The 24,800-nt window shown below is 39.3% G+C and overlaps 1 pseudogene; it reads left to right on the forward strand.

Annotated features, from left to right (window-relative positions):
• Positions 1–12,566: 12,566 nt before the first annotated feature.
• LOC130867125 (uncharacterized protein C9orf85 homolog) lies at positions 12,567–13,019 on the forward strand (annotated as a pseudogene).
• The last annotated feature ends 11,781 nt before the right edge of the window (positions 13,020–24,800 follow it).

A 24,800-nucleotide genomic window follows, 5' to 3' on the forward strand; every position in this document is an offset into this window, starting at 1 on the left:
TGTATTCTTTAAAACACTGCCTGGCCCATTAGTTATAACCTCTTATTGGCAAGCTTTTACATATTGATCTAACTCATTTTTAATATTCTGTGTAGCACCATGAGCTGGCTTACCAGGAAAGATCTTAACCTGCATCTGTCTGGAGTGGGAGAATCATGGCGACTCCTGACTCGGCTTCTTTTCTCCCAGCATTTTGTTCTGTTTACTCCACCCACCTAAGGGTTGGCCTATCAAATGGGCCTAGGCAGTTTCTTTATTTAAGCAATGAAATTAACTCCTCCATCATCTCTGCCACCCAGTATTGGATATGAAGCCATTTGTCCCCATGACCAACTACTCCCTTCCTTTTTTTTAGGACTTTATCATTTTATTTCTACCCCAAGTCTACATATATCTTTAAATACACAAGAAACCATTTAAAGGTTTTTTCATTTGAATTTATCTTTAATGTATATCTCTCTTTTTCTGACCAAATGAGTCTATAATTTGCTAAGCAATATGGCTACAGATAAAACCTTGGCTTTGACAGCTGTATCCACCTGATTTCTTAGATTTCTGAGAGTCTAGCCTCATGGATGAGGTACTGGCAGGAGCCATTCTTATTGCCATAATTCTATAGTTTCAAGGTCCCTATCACCACCAAGAAGCATGAGGGTGACTGTACATATGACACCATTTAAGTGTTTGATGTGGTGCTTCTTAAAAGTTCTGCAAGGTTTTTACAGCTAAAACTGAATCAGGAAGCTTCTCAAATGAGAAATGCTTGCCTCTATCAAACAGAGCCCAGCTAAGAAAATGCTGATACCAAGAAACCATGCTTAACGCTGTTCTTTTGTGTCTAGCATTAATTTCCAAGCTTTCTCAGGTTTCAATTGGATTTAGTTATCCATGTTGACAACATTAGTTAACAGAGGTTTCTGTTTCACCTGGTTCTATAGCCATTCAGTCCCCCCAAAACATACAGAGGTCTATATTGATTTTAAACTGGTGTGCCTATTAGATCATGCTTTCTATTAACCCTTACATCCTACAATCACCCATAATTCTTGTCTGTGTCAGCCACATGGCTTGGCACCTTTAATCAGCAAGGCAATCTCATCTTTTGTCCTCTGCCTCTAGGTGATAACTACAGGCTGAACCTTTCCTCTTCCCAGAATTCTCCTGCTCTGATCTGCCTTGCCTATACTTCCTGCTTGGTCACCCAGCATATACTTCCTGCATGGCTAATGGCCAATAAGCATTTTGTTAAAACAATACAATTGACAAATCTTTAAAAAGTCCATGACAAGCCGGGCGGTGGTAGCGCATGCCTTTAATCCCAGCACTTGGGAGGCAGAGGCAGGCGGATCTCTGTGAGTTCGAGACCAGTCTGGTCTACAAGAGCTAGTTCCAGGACAGGCTCCAAAACCACAGAGAAACCCTGTCTCAAAAAACCAAAGGGAAAAAAAAGCGCCTGTACTAAAAAGTCTATGACCATTGCCCCACAGCAAACTTCATCTAATTTAGAATCAAAGGAATAGGTAAGGAACAGTTCAAAAGTACCCATGTTACATGATCAAATACTTGTACCTGATTTCAGTCTAGCAGAAAAAGTAGCAAGAGAAGTATAAATAATAGTCCCTGAAGGGACCTGGTCAATTGCTCTTAGTTCTTGATACAAAGAGATCAGAATTTTGGTTTTTAAACTCTTATTAGTATTTTTGTCTATTACACTAAAAAAAAGAAACACATTTCAAAAAAAAAAACAGAATGGAGTCAATTGGGAATGTCCATATGTCCCTTTCCATAGAAGACACATAGTTTTCCCTGAAATTTTCTTTGGAAATGTAATGGAAGCTGAGAGGAATTCACCATGGTGATAGAATGAGACAGTGACAGCAAAGACACGAAATGAATGGGAAGATTGTAAACTTTCTTCAAATCTAGTACCAGTGCATCAACTCTCCCTAGATTTTGTGTTTCATAAAGAAGTTTACGAGAACACACTAATTCTAATTCATGCAAAATTACATCTGAAAACTCAGTCAGTGGAAACCATCCTCTTTAATTCAGAATGAATTACTTAGAATAGCTAGTACAGCATTGAACCCATTTCTCCTGTGTGGTTATGCAAGTGTAAAGATAGTTTCTATTGTATGAAATCACACAATAAAATATTACCATATTTTCACACACAAAAAAGGATATAAAGAAATACAAGTTTGGCCAGGAAATAGTGGTGCATGCTTTAAACTCCTGCACCTGGGAAGAAGAGACAGGCAGATCTCTGTGAGTTTGAGAACAACCTGCTGTATGTTTTGTGTGCCAGCAGAGCCAGATATACAGAGAAACCCTATCTTGAAAAACCCACTAAAGCCTTGTTGGCCAGAGAAGGGTGATGTACACCTTTAATCCCAGCACCAGGGAAGCAGAGACAGGTGTATCTCTGTGAGTTTGAGGCCAACATGGTCTACAAGAGCTAGTTACAGGCCAGGCTCTAAAACTACCTAAAATCCTGTCTTGAAAAACCAAAGGAAAAAAAAAAAAAAAAACAGATCCTATACCAGAAGACCCATCGGAAAGAGTCATCATCTGGCAACAGATGGAGATAGAGACAAAGTCCCTCATCAGAGCAATGGACTGAGCCCCAAAGGTCCAGTTGAAGAGCAGAAGGAGGGAGAAGATGAGAAAGGAAGTTGGACTGCAAGGGGTTGGTCGACCCACTGAGACAGTGTGACTGTTCTAATGGGAGTTCAACAAATTGAGAGGAACCTGAACTGAATGAGCATGTGATCAAACCAGACTCTCTGAAAGTGGCTAAAAATGGGGGCTGACTGAGAAGCCATTGATAAAGGCACTGGGACTTGTTTCTACTCTATGTACTGGCTTTTTGGGATCCTAGCCCATTTGTCTATTTGGATGCAAAGCTTTCTAGGACTGGATGGGGGGTGGACTTCCCACACAGAAGGATTCCCTGCCCTCTCTTAATGAGTGATGGGGAAGGAATAAAGGGTGGGGGAAGTGGGAGGGGAAGGAGAGAAAGGGACGAAGTGTAAATTTTATGAATGGAAAAATAAAAAAAAAGAAACAAAGAAAACCAAACCACCAAAAACAAAAAAAAAAGACTTCAAAGATACAGAAACCCCAGTCTTGTGAAAGTGAAAAGCAAACAAATGAGCAATAAGTGAAGAAACTTAAAAACTGAAGTTTAAGAAATATATTCATGATCCATTGGACCCTATATTCTACAAGTTCCACTCTGCTCCAAATCTCCAATTACACCCCTACAAACCCCCTGCCACAACCTCAGTGGAACTCTGAAACACAGCCTGATACTACTCAGAGGGGACCAAGAGGTGAGTGATTACCCATGCAGCAGGACACCCCACTCTCTATGCCCTCCATACCAGAGCAAAATCCCAGGATACCCCTCCAGTGGCCTCAGCTTCCCTAGCCAGATAGCCTGTGAGTTTCCTGAAAGTAGGCTGCTCCAATACCCCCATACCATCCATTGAACCTTGAAAGCTACAAGTCCCACTCTGCCCCAAGCCCTCCTATCCATGCACCCACAACCTAAGTGGAACTCTGCAACACAGTCTGCTATTACACAGAAAGGACAAAGAGGTAAGTGATGACCCGACCAGAAGGACAACCTCTCTAGGACCACCATACCGGGGCAAAACCCTGAGACCAAACCCCACCTATTCAGTTCTCTAGCCAGTCAACAGGCAAGTTTCCTCCAGGTGTGTTGCTCAAACACCTCCACACCATCCATCAGACCCTAAAAGCTACAAGTCTCACTGCACCCCCAAAACCTCCCAGCCCCTTGCAACTTCAGAGGAACATTAAAACACAAGATGCAGCTTCACAGGGTGGAACAAGACAGGGACCCTGAAGCACATGCTGTGACTGCACACACTGGACCAAGAAAGTGACCCAGGAGTGCAGACCAAAAGAGCAGGCCAAGAGAGAGTGCAAAGACAGACCTCAGTGGCACAGCTCTCTGGAACACAGGGTTGGCCAAGAACAGGTCTCAAAGACACAAACAACCACTTTAAGGATTGGACCAAGAGGAAAAGACACTGCTGGCACCAGTTGAAGGATGAGATGTGTAGGTGCCAATGCAAGAATTTATCCAACAATATAGAAAGCAACATAGTAACACCAGAACCCAGTGGTCATACAACAGGAAGACTTAATCATCTTAACCCAGGAGAAGCAAAGAAAATGATTTTCAATGTATCTTTGTGAGGATGATGGGGTCCCAAATATAGCTATAGGACGAGGATGTAGGAAATAAAAATTCCCTTAAAGAAATTAAGGAAAAGACAAACAAAAAATTGAAAGACATCAATAAATCTCTCAAAGAAAGCAAGAAAAAACAGTCAAACAGCTGAAACAAACAGCTCAGGACTCGAAGATGAAATAGAGGCAATAAAGAAAACATGAATGAAGGGAATTCTGTATATGGAAAATCTGAGTAAATAAACGGGAACTACAGCAGGATGTATAACCAACAGAATACAAGAGATAAAAGAGAGAATCCCAGGTGCTGAAGATACTATAGAGGAAATCGAATCATTGGTCAAAAAAAAAACCCAATAAATCCAACATTCCTTACACAAAACATCCTGGAAATCTGGGACACCATGAAAAAAATTAAAACCTAAGAACAATAGGAATAAAAGAAAGAGAAGAACACCAACTCAAAGACTCAGAAACTGTATTCAACAACAACAAAAAAAATCATAGAAAAAAACTTTCCCAAACCAAAGAAGAATATTGCTATGAAGGAACAAGAAGCTTAGAGAACACCAAATAGAGCAGACCAAAAAAAGCTCACCAAGGTATAATTATCAAAATGCGAAACACAGAGAATGAAGAAAGAATATTAAGAGCTGCAAAAGATAATGGTCAGGTATAATATAAAGACAGACCTATCAGAATTCTCCATGGAATTCTCCATGAAAACCATGAAACCAAGAAGGCCCTGGACAGATGTGCTAAGAGACCACAGACACCAGACCCACCAAAGCTTTCAATCACCATAAATGGAAAAAACAAGATATTCCATGGCAAAACCAGATTTAAATAATACCTATCCACAAATTCAGTCACACAGAAAGTACTACAGGAAAAACTTCAACCCAAGGAAGCTAACTATAAACACAGGCAACAGATAACCTAACATCCGCAAACCCCAAAGAAGGGAAACACACAAACAGCACTATTGAAAAATACCAGGAACTAGCAATCACTCGTTATTTACAACTCTTAATATCAATAGACTCAATTAACCTATAAAATGGCACAGACTAAGAAAATGGATACAAAAGCAGGATCCATCCTTTTGCTTTATACAAGAAACACACCTAAACCTCAAAGACAAACATTGCCGAAGAGTAAAGTGTTGGAAAAAGATTTTCCAATCAAATGGACCTAAGCAGCACACATGTATAGGTATTCTAATAGTGAACAAAATAGACTTCAAAGTAACGCTGATAAGAATAGATGAAAAAGGACATTTCATTCTCATAACAAGAACAATCCATCGGGCTGGAGAGATGGCTCAGTGGTTAAGAGCATTGTCTTCTCTTCCAAAGGTCCTGAGTTCAATTCCCAGCAACCACATGGTGGCTCATAACTGTCTGTAATAAGGTCTGGTGCCCTCTTTTGGCCTTCGGCATACACACAGATAGACCATTGTATACATAATAAATAAATATTTAAAAAAAAAAAAGATGACGGCTCAATCCTGAACATCTATTCCCCAAATATAAGAATATTCACACATGTAAAAGAAACATTACTAAAGCTTAAATCGCTTTACAAGAATAGTAGGGGACTTCAACACCCACTGTCCCCAGTGGGCAGTTCATCCAGACCGAAACTAAACAAAAAAATGAGACAACTAACATATGTCTTGACTTAAATGGACTCAAAAGACATCTACAGAACATTCCATCAAAACACCAAAGAATATACCTTCTTCTCAGTACCTCACGGAACCTTTCTAACATGTACCACAAACATGGTAACAGAGCAAACCTCAACACACACAAAAATAAAATAACCCCCTGTGTCTTATCAGATCACCATGTTTTAAAGTTAGGATTTAACAACACTAATCACAGAAAGCCTAAAAACTCATGGAAATTGAACAGTGCTCTATTAAACCACCCCTAGGTCAAGGAAGAAATAAAGAAAGAAATTAAAGACTTTGTAGAATTCAACAAAAATGATGGGACAGAATACCCAAATCTATGGGACACTATGAAAGCAGTGCTAAGATGAAAGTTCATAGCACTAAGTGCCTACATAAAGAAACTGGACAAAACTCACACCAGTGACTTACCAGCACATCTGAAAGCTCTAGAACAAAAAGAAGCAGACTCACCCAGGAGGAATAGAAGATAGGAAATAATCAAATTGAGTGCTGAAGTCAATAAAATACCAAAATTAAATTAAGACCAGATGAACAATTCAAATCAGCTTATTACCTGCAAGGAAAGAGAAGTCATCAAAAGCCTTCCAACCAAAAAAAGCCCATGGAAAGACAGTTTCAGTTCAAAATTCTGTCAGAACCAAGAAGTAATAACTATACTCCTCAAAGGGTTCCACATAATAGAAACAGAAGTAAGATTACCAAACCCCTTTTATGAAGCTACAGTTGCCCTTATACCAAACCACACAAAGATTCAAACAAGGAGAATTCCAGACCCATCTCACTGATGAACATAAATGCAAAAATACTCAATAAAATACTAGCAAATCAAATCCAAGAACACATCAAAAAAATCATCTACCATGATGAAGTCAGCTTCATCTCAGAGAAGTAAGAGTGGTTCAGCATACAGAAATCTATTCAGGATCCTTCCCTCTTTAAGTTCCTACCATGACATCCTTTAATAGGTAACAACAGTAGGGCAGTATAAGCCAAATTATCCCTTTTCTCCCAATCTTGTGTTTTGCTCATCGTGTTTCATCACAACAACAGAAACCCTAATTAAGACACCATGTTTGGTTGATATGTATGAGAGACCTGCTCTTCTCTAAAGTTAAACAAAGAAGAGAGATTTGGGGGAAGGTTGGTACAGACAGCAACGGTGGGAGGAAACACAGCAGTCAGGATGAAAAACTAAATAAAAGATAAATGAAAGAGAGGAATGAGAAAAACTGAGGGAAGAGTGTGTCACGGGGGGCTGGAGATATGGCTCAAAGGTTAAGAGCATTGCCTGCTCTTCCAAAAGTCCTGAGTTCAATTCCCAGCCACCATGTTGTGGCCCACAACCATCGGTAATGGGGTCTGGTGCACTCTTTTGGCCTGCAGGCATACACACAGACAGAATATTGTATACATAATAAATAAATAAATAAATAAATAAATAAATATTTTTAAAAAGTGGGTCAAGGAAAGATAAAAATTTAGTGGGGCAAATGACAAATCCTGTGGCTCTATCTCAGGTACATGGACTTCATTTTCAAAGGGCTTAGAAAGTTCTATCCATGCTGAAGCACTAATCTAATTAATATTAAACAAGAAGAAATGAGGAGTCAGAGAGCAGGGTAACTAACTGAAAGATCAGAGAAGCAGTTAACCAGCAAATAGTGACTACCACCTCTTCAGTTTCTCCATGTTAGTAAAGTGCTAATATTCTCTTGGGCCTGCCTTAGGAATCCTGACTCCTATCTGTCCAGAGTCCTCCAGAAAACCTCTATGGTAATTTTTGCTCAAGTAATGATTAACTCTGCTATGACCCTAAGGAAGGTTTATTATCAGAATATAATCAAAATATCACACATTTCCCTATATGTCTAATTAAAAAGTGAAGGTTTTAACTAACACAGTAAAGCTATATACACTAAATACAATAACTATATATAATATATACAATAAAGAATTATACTAATAATGTCCAATCTATTTGCATCTGGTAAATTTAGAGAAAACGTTTGATCATCTATCCTATCTTAGTAAACCCAAGGTGTTGTACATAAATTACTTTTTATACATTTTTAGTTCATTTTTTTCAATTTGTTAACATGCATAATTATAATTATCGAGTCTTTAGCTCCATCAGAGAACTCAGAGAGATATAATATTACCTGAGTAAACAGGAAGTATAAAGCAAACAACATTTAAAATGAAGAAACAACACTACCTGTCTATGTAAAATAATTTTTTGTCAGGTTGTAGTGGTGCATGCCCTTAATCCCATCACTTTATAGCAGAGGCAGGTAGATCTCACTAAATTAGAGGCCAGCCTGACCTGCAAAGTGAGTTCCATGAAAGCCAGAGCAACATGGAGGAATCTGTCTTTAAAAAAGGAAACAAAATGTCTTTTTGTTTCACCTTGAAAACACACCTAACATGATTATAATAAGTTACTGTTAGACCAATTTATTCTTTTGAAGGGGTATATTTTATTTGGACGATGTGTTATTTTTTTAGATACCTCAGTTGTCTAGTTGTTTTTAGATTCTTTAGTTCAATGTTTTCATACTTTTGTAAAGACAAAACAAAACTCTGCTGTAACACTAACTTTATGAGGATTTATTGTTGGAAATTATATTTAATCAAAAGGAAAACATCTGTTAATCTTATGAGTTAGTTAAGATTGAATGATAATGCTCTCTGATAAACTATTGTCTCTTTTATTCAAAAGATCTTTTTGTTTGAATCTAATCTTTAAGGATTGAAGTGGTCTCTATAACTTTATTCCCCAATTTAATACATATCGTGGTTTTTATTCTGAATGCAATGAATCTTTAAAGCATACAGGTTGGTTTAATAGAGCAGGGCTTTTTTATTATCTAATGTCTCCCCACAGCTTCTGTTTCCTTTTTACTAGCATTTAAAACTGTAAAAGTTAATAATCTATTGTGTAACCTATCTCTGTGGTCTTAATTCCTCCTTTCTGTTAACTGAGCACATATTTTAGGATGCCTGATGAAGTGTTAAACTAACTAATTTTTTTCAATATCAAAACAACCTAAAAATGATTTAAAATCTGCTTCCTGCTACATGGCATAGAGCAGCATATGTGGATTGTGCCCTATCTACCTGTCTAACACATTGCACACTGAGAAATCTCTGCACATCAGAAACTCTTTTTGTCCCCTGGAACTAAGCTTCACTGGATCACACCATTGCAGCTAGTGGTAACACCATGTTAAAAGCACTCTACTCAACTATTGCTCTACCAGGTCCTAAACAATTTGTAATCTTTATAACACAAACCTGAAATTGAAATGCAATATTCAGAACTTCTAGAAACTAAACCTTCAATTTTCTAATCTCTCTTCCCAATGCAGAACAAAAGCAGCGCCCATGTGTGTACTCTGGACAGAGATACAACCAGCATCATTTCCTTCTATTCCAGGGCTGCAGTATTTCTATACACAAAGAGGCTCAGAGAACAAGGGCCACTGCCAACATGAACCACATGGACCAACAAAACTACAGTCTAGCTCATGGTACTTCCAAGGATCAGCAGAAATGACATTTCAACAGACCTGCTCTGAACACCCCCCACCCACTTATTACAGGATTGCTTATGGTCTTTCTTACCACCCCATACAGCAGAGACAGAAGAGAATCATGAAATGAACTCACAAACAGTCTCCCACTAGTACTCTTGATTTTTAACCCTTCCCAGAATCCCTCACTGGCTAGGGCCACCCAGCTGGTCCTCTCAATATTAGCAGCTCCTCTACAGGAGGATCAGAGATCAAATGACTCAGACAGCACAATCATTCCAGTCCTGCCCTCCCAGCCCAGCAGACAGGGCCCCAGTTTAGACAGTTTGTATTTAGTACACATTTCTCCACTCTACTAGAGCACACCCTCTTCCTCATCTAAAGCACAGGGTCTTTTGTGTCCACATTCCATTACATACCCACTTTCCAGTTCAGCCATCCCATTGGTTCAGAGACAGGAAATCCTGCAGACAAACAGGTCACATTCATAAATTAACTACTTTTACTGTGTAACTGTGGTTACTTTGTAACTGTTGTTAAAGAAGAACAGACCAGGAATTAGAAAACAATCCAGGGATCTTAGGGGTTGGAAGCAGCAAGGAAAATGTAAATATGGTCAGTCCCTTCCCAGATTCCTTTTTGCGTTGGTCTGTGGACTGTCAACAATGGTCAATCAGGACATTCATAGAACATCTACAATTGACTACCTGAATCCACATAGCTAATCTCAACTGCTTATGAAGGGGGAAGTTTTCACCCTCAGTCCAGCCTCTCCTTTTCTGCACTGTGTCTCCACCAGCTTCAATAAACTCTTCCTCCTATTGTAGTCTGAGGACAGAAGGAATGCTCCATATGCAAATCCTTGCCCTGTACTGCAATGCATCTTCAACTGCATGACTCACATGCATAATTTTAAAACTGTGAGGTTGTACAGTCATTTTTTATAGGAATTTTGAAAGTGTAATATACAGGACAGCAAGGTCATTGCCCTGGGCAGCAGCAGACCTAGGGCACCTGAATCAACATAAGAGAACTTGTCTCAGGGAGCTGGAGAGATGGCTCAGTGGTTAAGAGCATTGCCTGCTCTTCCAAAGGTCCCGAGTTCAATTCCCAGCAACCACATGGTGGCTCACAACCATCTGTAATGAGGTCTGGTGCCCTCTTCTGGCCTTCAGGCATACACACAGAAAGAATATTGTATACATAATAAATAAATAAATATTAAAAAAAATTTGTCTCAGAAACTGTTCTTCTAACAGGATGGAAATACAGCTGTTCTAGTATTAATATAACTTGTATTGAGAAATCACTTCACACACTTACGGTGCCAGACTGTAATGCCTCCTTGAAAGGCTTGATAGAGGTTGTTTTTTGTTATGGGGTTGTGCCTGGTGTCTGGTTTTAAATCAACAGTGGATTCTTTGTAATGGTTTGTAGCCAAATATCTGGACAATCCAGTTGAACAATGTGTACCTTAGCATCCTAAACTCTAACAGCCCTGATTAAAATACATTTATCTTTTGGGTGATTTAGAGGCAGTCTTCTCTCAGCTAAATTCTACTATGTGAGACTAAACTATTTCCAAGGCATTGGCGAATCCTTTGCATCAGCAATTCTCCTCTTCTATGTTGCAGTTTAGAAGTGCAGTGCTACCCAACAGGTGAGATGTTTGTTCTGTGGTTTCATGTTGAGGTCAGATGAATTGAAGGTACTTTTTACATGGTTTTCACAAGGATTCACACAACAGAAAAGAGAAAAGCAGGAGCCAGATCTCAAACAAAATGATAGGTCTTTACCCCATCAGAAGACTGGATGATGGCTCCATTGCTTTATGGGTTTTATTACTGAAATTCAAAGCAAACTCCAGGGAAATGAATAGTAATAAAAAGAGTACTGTTCATGGAAATGTGAATATGTAGAGAATATTGGAACTAGAAGGAATGTCTTCATGAGCGTTATTGTTAGCTAGCACATCTTCCTCCATGGTGGATAAAATATACAACTGTGGTATTCAAGATTCTCTACATGAACAGGAAACATAGAATGAATCTCAACATGTACTTAAAAAGTGGGCTTATTAGAATGTCTCACAAGATGTGTTTCAGATTGTCTAAAAATACCTACTTATAAATGACAATTGAAGAATCCGGTAGATTGCTTTTCAGCCTTTTCCCAAAGATTAAGTGAAGAATCCAGTAGTTGTTCAGCCGATGAGGTTTGATGTCTCAGCTGGTTTTAAGTATTCACCAAAATTTAAAAGAAGTAGTCTCTAGTACTAGTAAAGGAATGAGCTTGGTAGCCAGAGCAAGGTGACAAAAAAGAGACTTTTCTGCTTCAATATACTTTCTATGTAATTGCTGCTACCAGAAGGTGAGAAGGTTAAAGTTAGATCATAGTCTTGTTTGATTCAGATTTTCTTGTTTTGGTGATTTCAAGACAGGATATTTTCTGTGTAGGTGTGGAACTCGTTCGGTAGGCCAGACTGGTCTCAAACTCAAAAAATCCCAGTGCCTTTTGTTGTGCCCAGATTATGACCCCCAGAGAGATAGACCACCAGAGAGGCCCAGACTGTAATAAGCAAGGTTTAGTCAGCATAATGTAAGCATGTTTGGAACTCATCTCCATCCCCTTACAGCAAGGTAGAGAGGAGTTGTATCTCCTCTGTGGGGTAAGCTTTTAAAGGCATAACTACAAAGAGAATCTTTGATGCTGCTTTGGCATGGGTACAAGGAGTTTTGCTCCCTCCCATTCTGTTATGTCAGCTTTCTCCTTGTTCTTAGAGCAAGGAAACTGTTCTTGAGTTAGGCCATCTTTAACAGCCTGTACCAGGTGGATGGCTGGGCTGACCTAAGTGACCTTCTGCTTGAACTCTTGCAGGTGGGAGAGGGGAAGGTCACTATCTTCCTGAGAAAACATTCTGCTAGGAAATTTCTTCTTGCCCTTTGATAATAAGGGATGAGGGTACCACACCTCTTGCTCCTGAGTCATGGTGTTAAAAGTGTACATGGCCACCAAGCAGCTAAAGGTGGGACCAATTATCTCAAACTATCCAGATTAATGGAAGAGTTTCCCATTTCAAAACCTTTAAGTAGGCTTGTGATTTGGTGATGAGTTCCCAGAAAGGCAACGTGGCTCGCTCCAGGCCTCAGAAACACCAGAATATGTTCACCTTCAAAAATGACAAGTTTGATAAGTGTGCTCAGACCAAGAAAATTAATGCAAAACTTCATGATGGAGTATGTCAGCGCTGCAAAGAAGTTCTCGAGTGGCGTGTAAAATACAGCAAATACAAACCGCTGTCAAAGCCTAAGAAGTGTGTTAAATGTTTACAGACGACAGTAAAGGACTCTTATCACATAATATGTAGACCATGTGCCTGTGAGCTTGAAGTTTGAGCAAAATTTGGAAAGAAAGAAGACATTGTTATTCCCTTTAATAAAGAACCAGAAAATACTGAAAATCAAGGTTCTACCTGTAGACGAAGCTGCAGAGGGGAGGAAGACAGTGACGAGGATTTAGACGCTGGCACTGACTCAGATGGGGAAGATGGGGACTCTTAGGTGACCTGACAGCACCGAGGCGACTGCAGAGGGTTGGCAGACACAGAGACATCCAATGTGGAAGTCCGAAAAGGCTGTCCAAAACAGGCAGAGCTGACGCATGAGCAGTATAAATTATTTATAACATTTGAATAACAGAAACTTTCAGGTTTTCACAATAAAACTTGAGCTGCATATACAGAATATGTATGGAAACTTCCTGTGGTCTGTTGTACAATCTATGGAAATTGTTTAGAAAAGCATATTATCTAATGTCAAACTATCCGGTGTTGAGAATTGCTGGTTGTACAGAACTATCTCTTGGAAAATTAAGATGATTAACTCATAGTGAGTACATTTTTATAACCTGACCTCACGTGTGTAACTTCCTTAGCAAAAGCCCCCTCATATCTTACAAAGCAAAACCATTTATTTTTATACACAAACGCACATAAAATCAGGTATAGTGATTTTCCTTCAAAATATTTTTATATATGCCATTCCATTGTTTTTACCTTTTCCAGTTTGGAAATACATACTCAGAAAAAAATGTGTGGAGTATATAATTAATAACTGGAAAGGAAACTAGCCTTCATACTCAATGGAGATACTCGCAGTGTCAGACGCTCCAGTGATGCTCTTCCATGTAAGCTATTACATTGCTCTGAATTCTCACTTTGCTGCCGGTGGTTCTACTTGTGGACAGTGTAGGTTAGCTTTGTGTGATTGCTGAATGTGTGTGTATGCTTAAAATCCAAAAGCTATAGAAAGGTGGTGAGGCAATACAATGAACTTTTCCACATTCTGTTCATCAATTCTCAATTTTAATGTTTTATTATGCTTTCTTTGTGTCTTAATCTCCACCTATGTATATATGACATGTATGTATGTGTATATATGTGCATATATATTTTCTGAACCATTAAAATAAATGTGAAACCCTGGCTTTAAAACAAAAACAAAAAACAAAACCTTTAAGTAAAATCTCTTTCAGGTATAATTAATCCATTGTGTATTAGTTAATTCCAGAGGTAGTCAGTTGGACTACCAAAAATAGCCATTATAACAGCCAAGACAAAAGAAATGAGAAAAAATTATAGCTTGAAGGAGGCACAAAGTGCCCTGGAGTTATTTTCAAAATAGTGTTTTTCCTCAACAAAGGAAGAATGGGGATTTTACTTAGGACGTCTGAACATGCTCATGTAATATTCTCCCTTTCCTTAAGCATGATAAATTAACAAATCCACTAGTGAACATGATTACAATGTAAAAACAGATATTTAGGGACATTCTTACCATGAAGTCTTGTAGGAACATATTTAAATTAGACAAATGATGGAAAGAAATGTCTCTGGCATGTTCATATTTTACCATAAGGTCTTACTTGAAAATCGAGTAGATGACACTGTGAAAAGCTGATTGTCAATCTTGATGTTTGATCTAAAAGATAACGGTACCAACACCATATATTTCACAGACACAAAAGATAGAGAACACAAAACCAGAAAACTTCAAGGAAAAGTCACCTAAGAGCCCTCTAAATAGTGCTCCTGGATGAATGGTTATGATGATCTCTGTTACTCTCAGAGCAAAGCTGCTTTTGCTCTGAGCAGGGTAGCAAGGCAGAAGGCCACAGCTGCTTCCAAGAAACATAAGAAGGAGCCCATTTTAACTAGCCCTGGCTTGCTGTCTGTCTTAGGGTCAGGACATCACTGTAGAGAATTTCAATCTTTCTTTTTTCTAACCTTAAAAAATCTTTAGATATATAGTATTTTGCTTGCATGCGTCTATGCACAGTACCTATAGAGGGCAGAAGAAGGGATGAGATACCTGGGACTTGAATCAGAACAAATGGTGAGCTAGCATGCAGGGATGAAGAATGGAAACAGGATCCTCTGTGAAAACAGCCAGTGCTCTAATTGCTGGGCCATTTATCTAGCCCTTCTTTTTAATTCATAATTAATCTTTAAAAATTGTTAATCAAAGACAATACATCATTTTTTATCTCTTTACTCCATCTTCAACCTTGTTAAGTTTGGGTAAATAAGTATGCTGAAATACATAAATGTGTCATGCCCAAATCTGCAAAGTCTCCAGAAAGCCAACAAGGAGATCAAGTCCTATATATAAAAGCAAAGAGTCTTTATTTTATGCAAGTTTACAAACTCGGTCTCTCTGCATGTCCAGCGTATTGGAATAACTGGAGAGGCCTGAGCTGAGTTAGAGTTGGGGTTTTATAGTCGTAAATGTGGGGGTGAGGGGTTTCTAAGTTTCAGGACCCTTGATTGGCTGACATTTGCCTAGGGGTGTCCTGGTGAGTGTGTGCTGGCAGATGATCCTATCTACAGCTTTTGGAATGTTAAGCATTTCCTTTGGATGGTCTATTTTCAGTGGTTCTTGGGTAATCTCAGTTTATATTGATATGGATTTTTGTAAATTGATACAAATTTACAGTTGTTTCGTTAGAAAATTACATATATATATGTTTCTAATCTCGATCAAAGTATTGTACCAAAAACCCTATTTAACAATTTAATGCAAATTTGTACACCTCAAAAGCTATTATTATCAACTAATTAGAATATCATGAAATATAAATTAGTAGTCATCAAATACAATCCATCTTGTAGGTATATTTTCAAGGTCAAGCTGAGATATATTTTAGATAGCCTATGACAATTGGGCATGACTTACCATGGGTATGGTTTTATCTGTAAATATGACCAAAAAAGGGAGTAGAAGTTTATGTTCTCTCTTTGTTAGTCAGAGCTGGTGCAATCCTGGCTGTTGGTCATCATAGCTCCTGGGAGAATTACATGACAGGAACATCTATAACAGTGGCCTCTACCTAGTTCTCTATTTCTGAGTTTATTTTTCCTTTGAACCGTGAATAAATTGTTAAATACACTTTTGTGGGTTCTCACTTCAATAGGAAGCATGGTGGTGTGCATGCAGACTTGGTACTAAAGAAAGAGCTGAGAGCGCTACATCTAAATCACTAGGTAGCAGGTAGTGAAAAATACTTATATGTCCCTTGACCAAAGAATGAACAAGGAAAGTGTGGTACATTTACACAACTGAGTACTACACAGTAAAATAATGAAATCTTGAAATTTGCAGGTAAATGGATGGATCTAGAAAACACTATACTGGTTGAGGTAACCCAGACCCAGAAAGAAATATTGTATGTACTCACTCATAAGTAACGGTTAGACATAAAGTGAAGAAAAACCACCCTAAAATTCACAATTCCAGAGAATCTAGACAATATGAGGAACCTAAAAGAGGCATACATGAATCTAATATGGGAAGTAGAAAAAGACAAAGTCATGACATATGTTAGTTCTCAAGCACAGTGGTATTTGTTTATACAGCTTGTTGCCATGTAATAGAAAAGAATTTTTTCAATCCTCTGCTATTGACATGATATTTTTATGAATCCTGATGTCATCATCACATTTCCAAACCATAATTATTCAGTTTCTACATTTCCTTATGCTAGAGGACCTGACAGACCCATGTGGGATCTAATGTGTGTTATGTATATAAGAAAAAGCCAATTCCTTATTATATCTTGAACCTGAAGAAACAATGGAGTCAATTCTGCATCATGGGGTATAAATTCTGTGGTTTCAATATGCAAAATTACTCTTTTTGCATATTGCAAATCAATAACTATGTTGAGAAGTCCTTTAAATCCCTTAGTACAGAAAATAGAACACTAAGACAAATAACTATTAAAGGGGCTAAAGATAATCTAAGACACACTATAATTATGCTCTAAACCTACATCATCCAAACCTCTCCACAATCACAAAAGTTCTAATCAATTGATTGTTCTTGCAGAAGGCCCAGCATAGGTGTGGCGTTCTTCTGGGAACAACTGTTAACAGTTTTTTAGTCCTGTGTCATTAGGCAGAAATTCACAATGACTGGAAAGGTTACTGAGAAGTTTCTTTATGACATGGGGACTAGAAAGCAGAGAGAAGGAATACAGGAAAGGCCAGGAAAATATATAACTTACATGGCACATCTCCAGTGACCTACTTCCTCCAACTATACTCTAAAGATCACACTATTTTTTGCCCGGCAATCTTGTCTATTTCCCATAGCTGGGAGGATATCTATATGTTTTTCCTTGGGTTTACCCTCTTGTTTAGCTTCTTTAGGATCACAAATTATAGACTCAGTGGCCCATATCCATGGCTAGAAACCAATTATGAGTGAGTACATCCCATGATCTTCTTTTTGGGTCTGGGTTACCTCACTCAGGATAGTATTTTCTATTTCCATCCATTTGCATGCCAAATTCGAGAAGTCATTGTTTTTTACCACAGAGTAGTACTCTAGTGTGTATATATTCCACACTTTCTTCATCCATTCTTCCATTGAAGGACATCTAGATTGCTTCCAGGTTCTGGCTGTTACAAATAATGCTGCTATGAACATAGTTGAACAAATGCTTTTGTCATATGATAGGGCATCTCTTGGGTATATTCCCAAGAGTGGTATTGCTGGGTCCAGGGGTAGGTTGATCACAATTTTTCTGAGAAACCACCACACTGATTTCCAAAGTGGTTGCACAAGTTTGCAGTCCCACCAGCAATGGATGAGGGTACCCCTTTCTCCACAACCTCTCCAGCAAAGGCTATCCTTGGCGTTTCTGATTTTAGCCATTCTGACAGGTGTAAGATGGTATCTCAAAGTTGTTTTGATTTGCATTTCTCTTATCACTAAGGAGGTTGAGCATGACCTTAAGTATCTTTTGGCCATTTGAACTTCTTCTGTTGAGAATTCTCTGTTCAGTTCAGTGCCCCATTTTTTAATTGGGTTAATTATCATTTTAAAGTCTAGTTTCTTGAGTTCTTTATATATTTTGGAGAACAGACCTTTGTCTGTTGCGGGGTTGGTGAAGATCTTCTCCCAGTCAGTAGGTTGCCTTTTTGTCTTAATGACAGTGTCCTTTGCTTTACAGAAGCTTCTTAGTTTCAGGAGGTTCCATTTATTCAATGTTGCCCTTAATGTCTGTGCTGCTGGGGTTATACATAGGAAGCAATCTCCTTCCTATATAGATATCCTCCCAGCTATAGGAAATAGACAAGATTGCTGGGCAAAAAATGGAAATCTTGGGGGTGGGGTTGGATGAGGGTGAGGGGAGATGGGGAGAGAAAAGTGTGAAGGAGAGGATGCGGGGAACTGGGGGAATCGGGGTGATTGGGGATAAAGGAAGGTTGGATAGGGGAGCAGGGAAACTCATATCTTAGTTAAGGGAGCCACCTAAGGGTTGGCAAGAGACTTGAACTTGGAATGGTTACCAGGTGCCCAGGGCAATGTCCCCAGTTAGTTCATTGGGGCACCTGAGGATAGGGAACCTGAAATGAACCTATCCTATAACCATACTGATGAATATCTTGCATATCACCATAGAAACTTCATCTAGCGATGGATGGAGATAGAGACAGAGACCCACACTGGAGCACCGAACTGAGCTCCCAAGGTTCTAATGAGGAGCAGAAGGAGGGAGAACATGAACAAGGAAGTCAGGACCATGAGGGGTGCACCCACCCACTGAGACAGTGGGGCTGATCTATTGGGAGCTCACCAAGGCCAGCTGGACTGCGACTGAAAAAGCATGGGATAAAACTGGACTCTCTGAACATGGCAGACAATGAGAGCTGACGAGAGGCCAAGGAGAATGGCACGGGGTTTTGATCCTACTTCATGTTCTGGCTTGGTGGGAGTCTAGACAGTTTGGATGGTCACCTTCCTAGACCTGGATAGAGGTGGGAGGACCTTGGACTTTCCACAGGGCAGGGAACCCTGACTGCTCTTGGGACTGGAGAGGGAGGAGAAGAGGAGTGGGAGGAGAAGGAGAGGGGCGGGAGGAGGGGGAGGGAAATGGGAGGCGAGGAGGAAGTGGGAAATTTTTTTTTCAATAAAAAACAAACAAAAAAAAACCAACAACAACAACAAAAAGATCACACTAATCCAGCTGGGCGGTGGTGGCGCAGGCCTTTAATACCAACACTCGGAAGGAGGAGGCAGGCAGACCCCTAGGAGTTCGAGGTTCAAGGCCAGCCTGGTCTACAAGAGCTAGTTCCGGGACAGGCACCAAAGCTACAGAGAAACCTTGTCTCAAAAAACAAACAAACAATCAAACAAAAAAAAAAAGATCGCCAGGCGGTGGTGGCGCAGGCCTTTAATCCCAGCACTTGGGAGACAGCAGCAGGCGGATCCCTGTGAGTTCGAGATTGGTCTGGTCTACAAAACAACCACAAAACACAAACAAATTCTTCCTTTTTTTTTTTTTGGTTTTTCGAGACAGGGTTTCTCTGTGGTTTTGGAGCCTGTCCTGGCACTAGCTCTTGTAGACCAGGCTGGTCTCGAACTCACAGAGATCCGCCTGCCTCTGCCTCCCAAGTGCTGGGATTAAAGGCGTGTGCCACCACCGCCCGGCTCACAAACAAATTCTTAAGCTTAAGCCTCAAGAGAAATCTTCAACATCTGCTGCTTTGGAAGGCAGGAGGATTCTATCTTAAAAACCTTCCTGGGCTACAGAGTGAATATAAGACAGTCTTGAATGAATCAGTTAGGGCCTTTCTCAAATAAAAAGTAGAAAACTGGGCTTGACATACAGATCATTAGGAAGGTTCTTACCAAGTAAGAATGAGAACTCAGCTTCAGTCCTCACACCAAGAAAGAAAAGTGTAGAAGGTCTGTGGACATGGCTCGATGGGTCAAAGCACTTGCCAAATAAATATAGTGTCCATAACTATGAGTTATCAAAACCCACACTAAAAATCCTGACTGTACTTCTCATGTCTATACCCCCAATTTCTGTCTGTCCAGGGAGTTAGGAAGTGGACACAGAAGGATCCTGAGAGCTGGTCAGCCAGGATGTTTGGGATAAGTAGCAGAGGAACACAGCTAAGAGGCCACATCTCAAACAAGGTGAAAGTTAAAGATTCACATCTAAGCTTGTCCTTTGACCTATACACATGTGTCAAGGTGCATGTAGAGTGAAATGACCAATAAAAAAAAAACAGCAGCCCTACTATGGCCCCAAAATAAGAATTAGTGAAAGAAACCATCCCTGGCCCTGGAACCAGAAAAATCCAACCTTGCCACCAGAACCAGTGAAAAAAGCCCACTCTGGCCTTGAATCCAGAGTTGATAAAAGGGAGACATCCTGACTTTAAACACAGTGCCAGTGAAATAAAACCACCCTGACACTCAAACCATAACCAGTGAATGAAACAACACCCTAACTCTGAGCCCTGATTCAGTGAAATAAACTAACCCTGGTCCTGAAACCAGAACCAGTGAAAGAAATACACCCTAGCCCTGAAACCAGAACTAAAGAACACATCCTTACCCTAAAATCTGAGCCAAAGAATACACTGGAACTAGAACCAAATAATCCTCTGACCAACAATACATAAAAGTAAACACTCTCTTAGCAGGGAAATCATCAATAACTGAGTTTGTCTAAGATCAAGGAAATTGAAACCAGACCAGTTCTCTCCCTGAAAATCTTCTCCCTGGAGAAACTCTACCCCTAAGGATCCCTAAAAAAGTTTCTGTGTCTGTTTAGTTCAGAGTTTTCCTTCTACACTCTTGTAGAGTCATTCAAATTCCTGGATTAATGAATCTTGAAATAATTTTGGGTGAAGATTTTCTTTTGCTGACACAGATCAGAATCTCTTCTTGGCAGGTCCTTCACAGGAACATAGCTGAAGTAATAACTTTTTTCCTATAACCACAGTGGATTGCTACATTTCCACAGGAAATTCTTCTTAGCAGAGTGAAGCAGAAGTAACAACTTGGGCAGTAGCTGAGATGAAAGGATACTTCTGATGTGAATCTCCCTTGGGAGCAAAGCAGAGATCAGCTGTAAATGGCTCTCTCTCAGAGAAAAGCAGGCTTGCCATATTTTGTTGTTAGACCATTCTACACTGGATCCCAGCTGCAGTTATAGCCTGACATCCTGACAAATCAGGACTGGATACTTTCCCTTCACAGCTGTAGGTATAGCCTCACTTCCTCATAAATCAGGATACCTTTCTCCTCACAGCTGTAGGCATACACAGGATATTTCCCTCCATAGCTGTTCATATTGCCTGACTTTCTTACAAGTCAAGATATCTTTCTTCTTATAGCTGTATGTACCCAGAACACAATCCCTTACAGCTGTAGGTACAGCATGACTGACTGAGATGTGAAGATACCTTTAGTTCCATATCTATAACACTTGTAGGCATATCTGGACTTCCCAACAAGTTAGGATACCATTTTCTCCAGAGTTGTAACACTTTCAGGGATAACCTGACATCCTGACAAGTTAGAACACTTTTCTTCTGGAGCTGTTGTTCACAAACAACAGCGTTCACACACATACAGTCACACTTATGCATATGCATGTTATGCACACTCAAACTCACCGAGAAGAAATAGAAATTCTGAGTAGACTTTGTTCTGATTAATTGTCCATTAGCTTGGCACAAACTAGGGTTATCTCGGTAAAGAAACCTAATTGAGAAAACACGTCTATCAGATAGACTGAAGACAATTCTGTAGGGCATTTTCTTGATTAATGACTTATTAGGAAAGGCCCACGTCATTGTGGGTGGTTTAATTCCTGTTCTGGTGACCCTGGGTGCCGTAAACCCCGAGGAGAAATCTAGTAAGCAGCACACTACCATGGCCCCTGCGTCAGTTCCTGCATTGAGAACATGGAATAAGTTCTTTTTTCCCCATGTTCTTTGTGGGCATGTTGTTTCCTCAAAGCAGTTAGGAGCAAACTAGGCTAACTTATCCTCAATAAAAAGGTTGAATTGGCAATAATAAAAAACAGAAGCCCAGTTACTTTTCTGGTCAATTTACCCAACATTTAAAGAAACAATACCAATTGCTCATAAACTGCTCAAAATATTAAAAAGAAAAATGCCAAGGAACATTTAAAGATGTCTTTATGAATTCCAAGGGGCCAGAAATCTTACACACAGTTACTGAGTTGGAAAATTAGGCAGCTGCTTTGCAATAGAGCCTAGTAGCTCTTCAATACATGAACCAGACAGAAATATCTAACAGTATTGAAAAGGAAAAAAGAAGAGTAGTTATCTTTGTGCAGAGTGGAAGCAACTGTTAGCATCTCATCACAATTTTTGACAATTTTCTCCAGACTTTCATGGGAGAGATAATTTATAAAATAAGATTAGGACAGAAGATAATGGAATATTTGATGATTTGCCTTTTTCCCCTCCCATTAATTATGCTGTGATAATTTGCTATAATCCAATATTTCTTTTAAAATGTTTTTTCATATCTGTTGAAAACAACCATTGAATGTCACAGAAATTTATTTTAACATTCTTTTTAAATTGCACATCAAATTTCCATTATTTTTTGTAATGTGGATTAACATATTTTGTGCTGTAAGTAAAATTTGTACATATTAATCATTGAATTAACCATATCTTTTTTCCATGTCTCTCTGGGTGTGTACATATGTGCACATGTGGACACATGTGTATGTGTGAATGTATTTCATGTATTCCAGGCTGATCTCAACCTTGCTTTGTGCTTGTTGAGTTTCTTTTACTTCTAATCTCTCTATCTCTGTCTCCTAACTATGAGAACTATAGTTATGCACCATCATCCTATACATGTGCCCTTCATTTTTTCTTAAACTAGATTCCTAGTGATGGCTGGGAAGGATTAAAAGATCTGACATTTTAAGGTCCTCTGTTCATATCCCAATTACTGTGTAAGAAGTTTATATTGATTTAGTACCCCTGCCACTTCTTAGTTAACAATAGGCACATGATCAAGAAAAGCTGATTCACTAAGTGTGTAAGTGAAGATGGTATCTTGTCAGAGACTGAATAAAAGTAGCATAGCCACACTGCTGCCAGCCCTGAATCATGCCTGCTCAGAAGATATCTATGAGCAGTGGTAACTTCCCCTTGGGAATCTTTGTGTATCAACTACAGTGGGGGGAGATTCAGTCCAGCGTTGCTACCAATCCCTTGGGGAGATTTCTACTTAGGAACCACCACTTGGGTAAAATTAAATCCTTGGCTACACAAGAGAAAACCATTTTCATCAAAATTCAAAAAGACATAGAGGAAAAAAGTATGTATAACTAAGATAGATAATACATAGAGAGAGACACTGTGCTTAGGTGTCCTTACAATAGACGCTTAAATATTTGTCAGATAGCTTAATGGATTTAATTCATACTTGGGTTTTGTGGTATATGCCTTTAATCCCAGAAGTTTGAGGCATCAGTCTCTGGTGGCAGCTACATGGCTTCTCTCTGACTTTGTCTATTCTTTCTATATATTAATTCATTAACCAATAAAAGAAACTGTATATTGAGGGACTTCCCATACCACAAAGGCAGGCAGACACTGGTCTACATAATGAGTTCCAAGCCAGCAATGGGCTACATAAGTCCCAGTCTTAAAAACTAAGAAATAAAATCAAATAATGTAATTTATAAAACTTAAAGATTTAGTACAAATTAAAAGTAGAAGTATATGAATTTAAAAAATAATTATTTTATTTTATGCATATTAATATTTGCCTGATTATTTATATGTGCATCATAATTTTGCAGAGTCCATAGAGGCCAAAAGAGGGCATCAGGTCACCTGGATCTATTTTGTGATCTGCTATGTGGTGTGAATACTCTGCAGAGCAGTAAGTGCTCTTAACTACTGAGTCATCCTTCCAGGTTTTATTCCTCATCCTCAGGTATTTCTTTTGTAAATGAAATTGTAAGGTGTACTAATTAGATTTAGAGATGAGTATGATATGCTAACACAGTTAAATGCAAGGCATAGACATTCTGACCTTAATTAAAGAGAGTTGTTGATTGTTTTGTGGTTAGGTTTTTATATATATTTTTTACTCCGGCAATAAGGTTTCTCTGTGTAACCATTCTGGCTGTCCTGAAACTTTCTTTGTAGACCAGTCTGGCCTCAAACTCATGGTGATCTTCATGCCTCTCCCTCATGAATGCAGGGATTGGAGGCATACAACCTCATCGCCCATCTTGAGTTATTGATCGTTTTGAACATTTTCTTTGAGATATCTTTAGAATGATGCATACTGCCTCTGCAGAAACTCTGTGTTTTATCACTTGTGTCAAATTTTCTTGACTCTTAGTGAGGAAAATATACCAACTAGACCCCAGGGGGATTAGCGTTTATACCTTGTTCTGCTCCTTTATTTCCTTCCTCTTTCTAGCCTGCCTCACTGAGTCCCAGTGGACAGGGGCAAACCCAAAAGGGCAGACAGAGTGCTCTTGAGGGGCTGTGGTGGCCTGGAATCAGCTAGCAGGAGGGCCACACTGATGTTTTGCATTCAATACACTGACTGCACCTCAAGCAGCTTCTGTCCCAAACAGCAATTGCAACTGCACACTCACCAGCAGCAGTTTGTCCTATGGGATACAAACAATGAAGGAATTCTGTTCCCTAAGGCACTGGCCTCAGATTCACAGAGATATGAGATAGGGGATCCTGTCAAGACACTAAGAAAATCTATATCTAAATCTCTATCCTTCTATGGAAGTCAGGATTTAAATGTTGAGGCAAATTCTTACCATACAGAAGGGAATCCCAAATCAATGATGCCTACCATTGAGGCTTGTGTGCATGGGGAGTGCATATGCTCAGAGAGGTTGAATAACAAGTTTCTAATGTGTCTTTGTTGCTTGCATTTATGAAAAGAGGAGTGTCCTTTGACTCAGCCCTCAATTAAAAACTCTCACTACAATTAGTTTATCCCTACAGC

The sequence above is a fragment of the Chionomys nivalis genome, chromosome 26 (genome assembly GCF_950005125.1).
Source record: "Chionomys nivalis chromosome 26, mChiNiv1.1, whole genome shotgun sequence".
Taxonomy (NCBI): Eukaryota; Metazoa; Chordata; class Mammalia; order Rodentia; family Cricetidae; genus Chionomys; species Chionomys nivalis.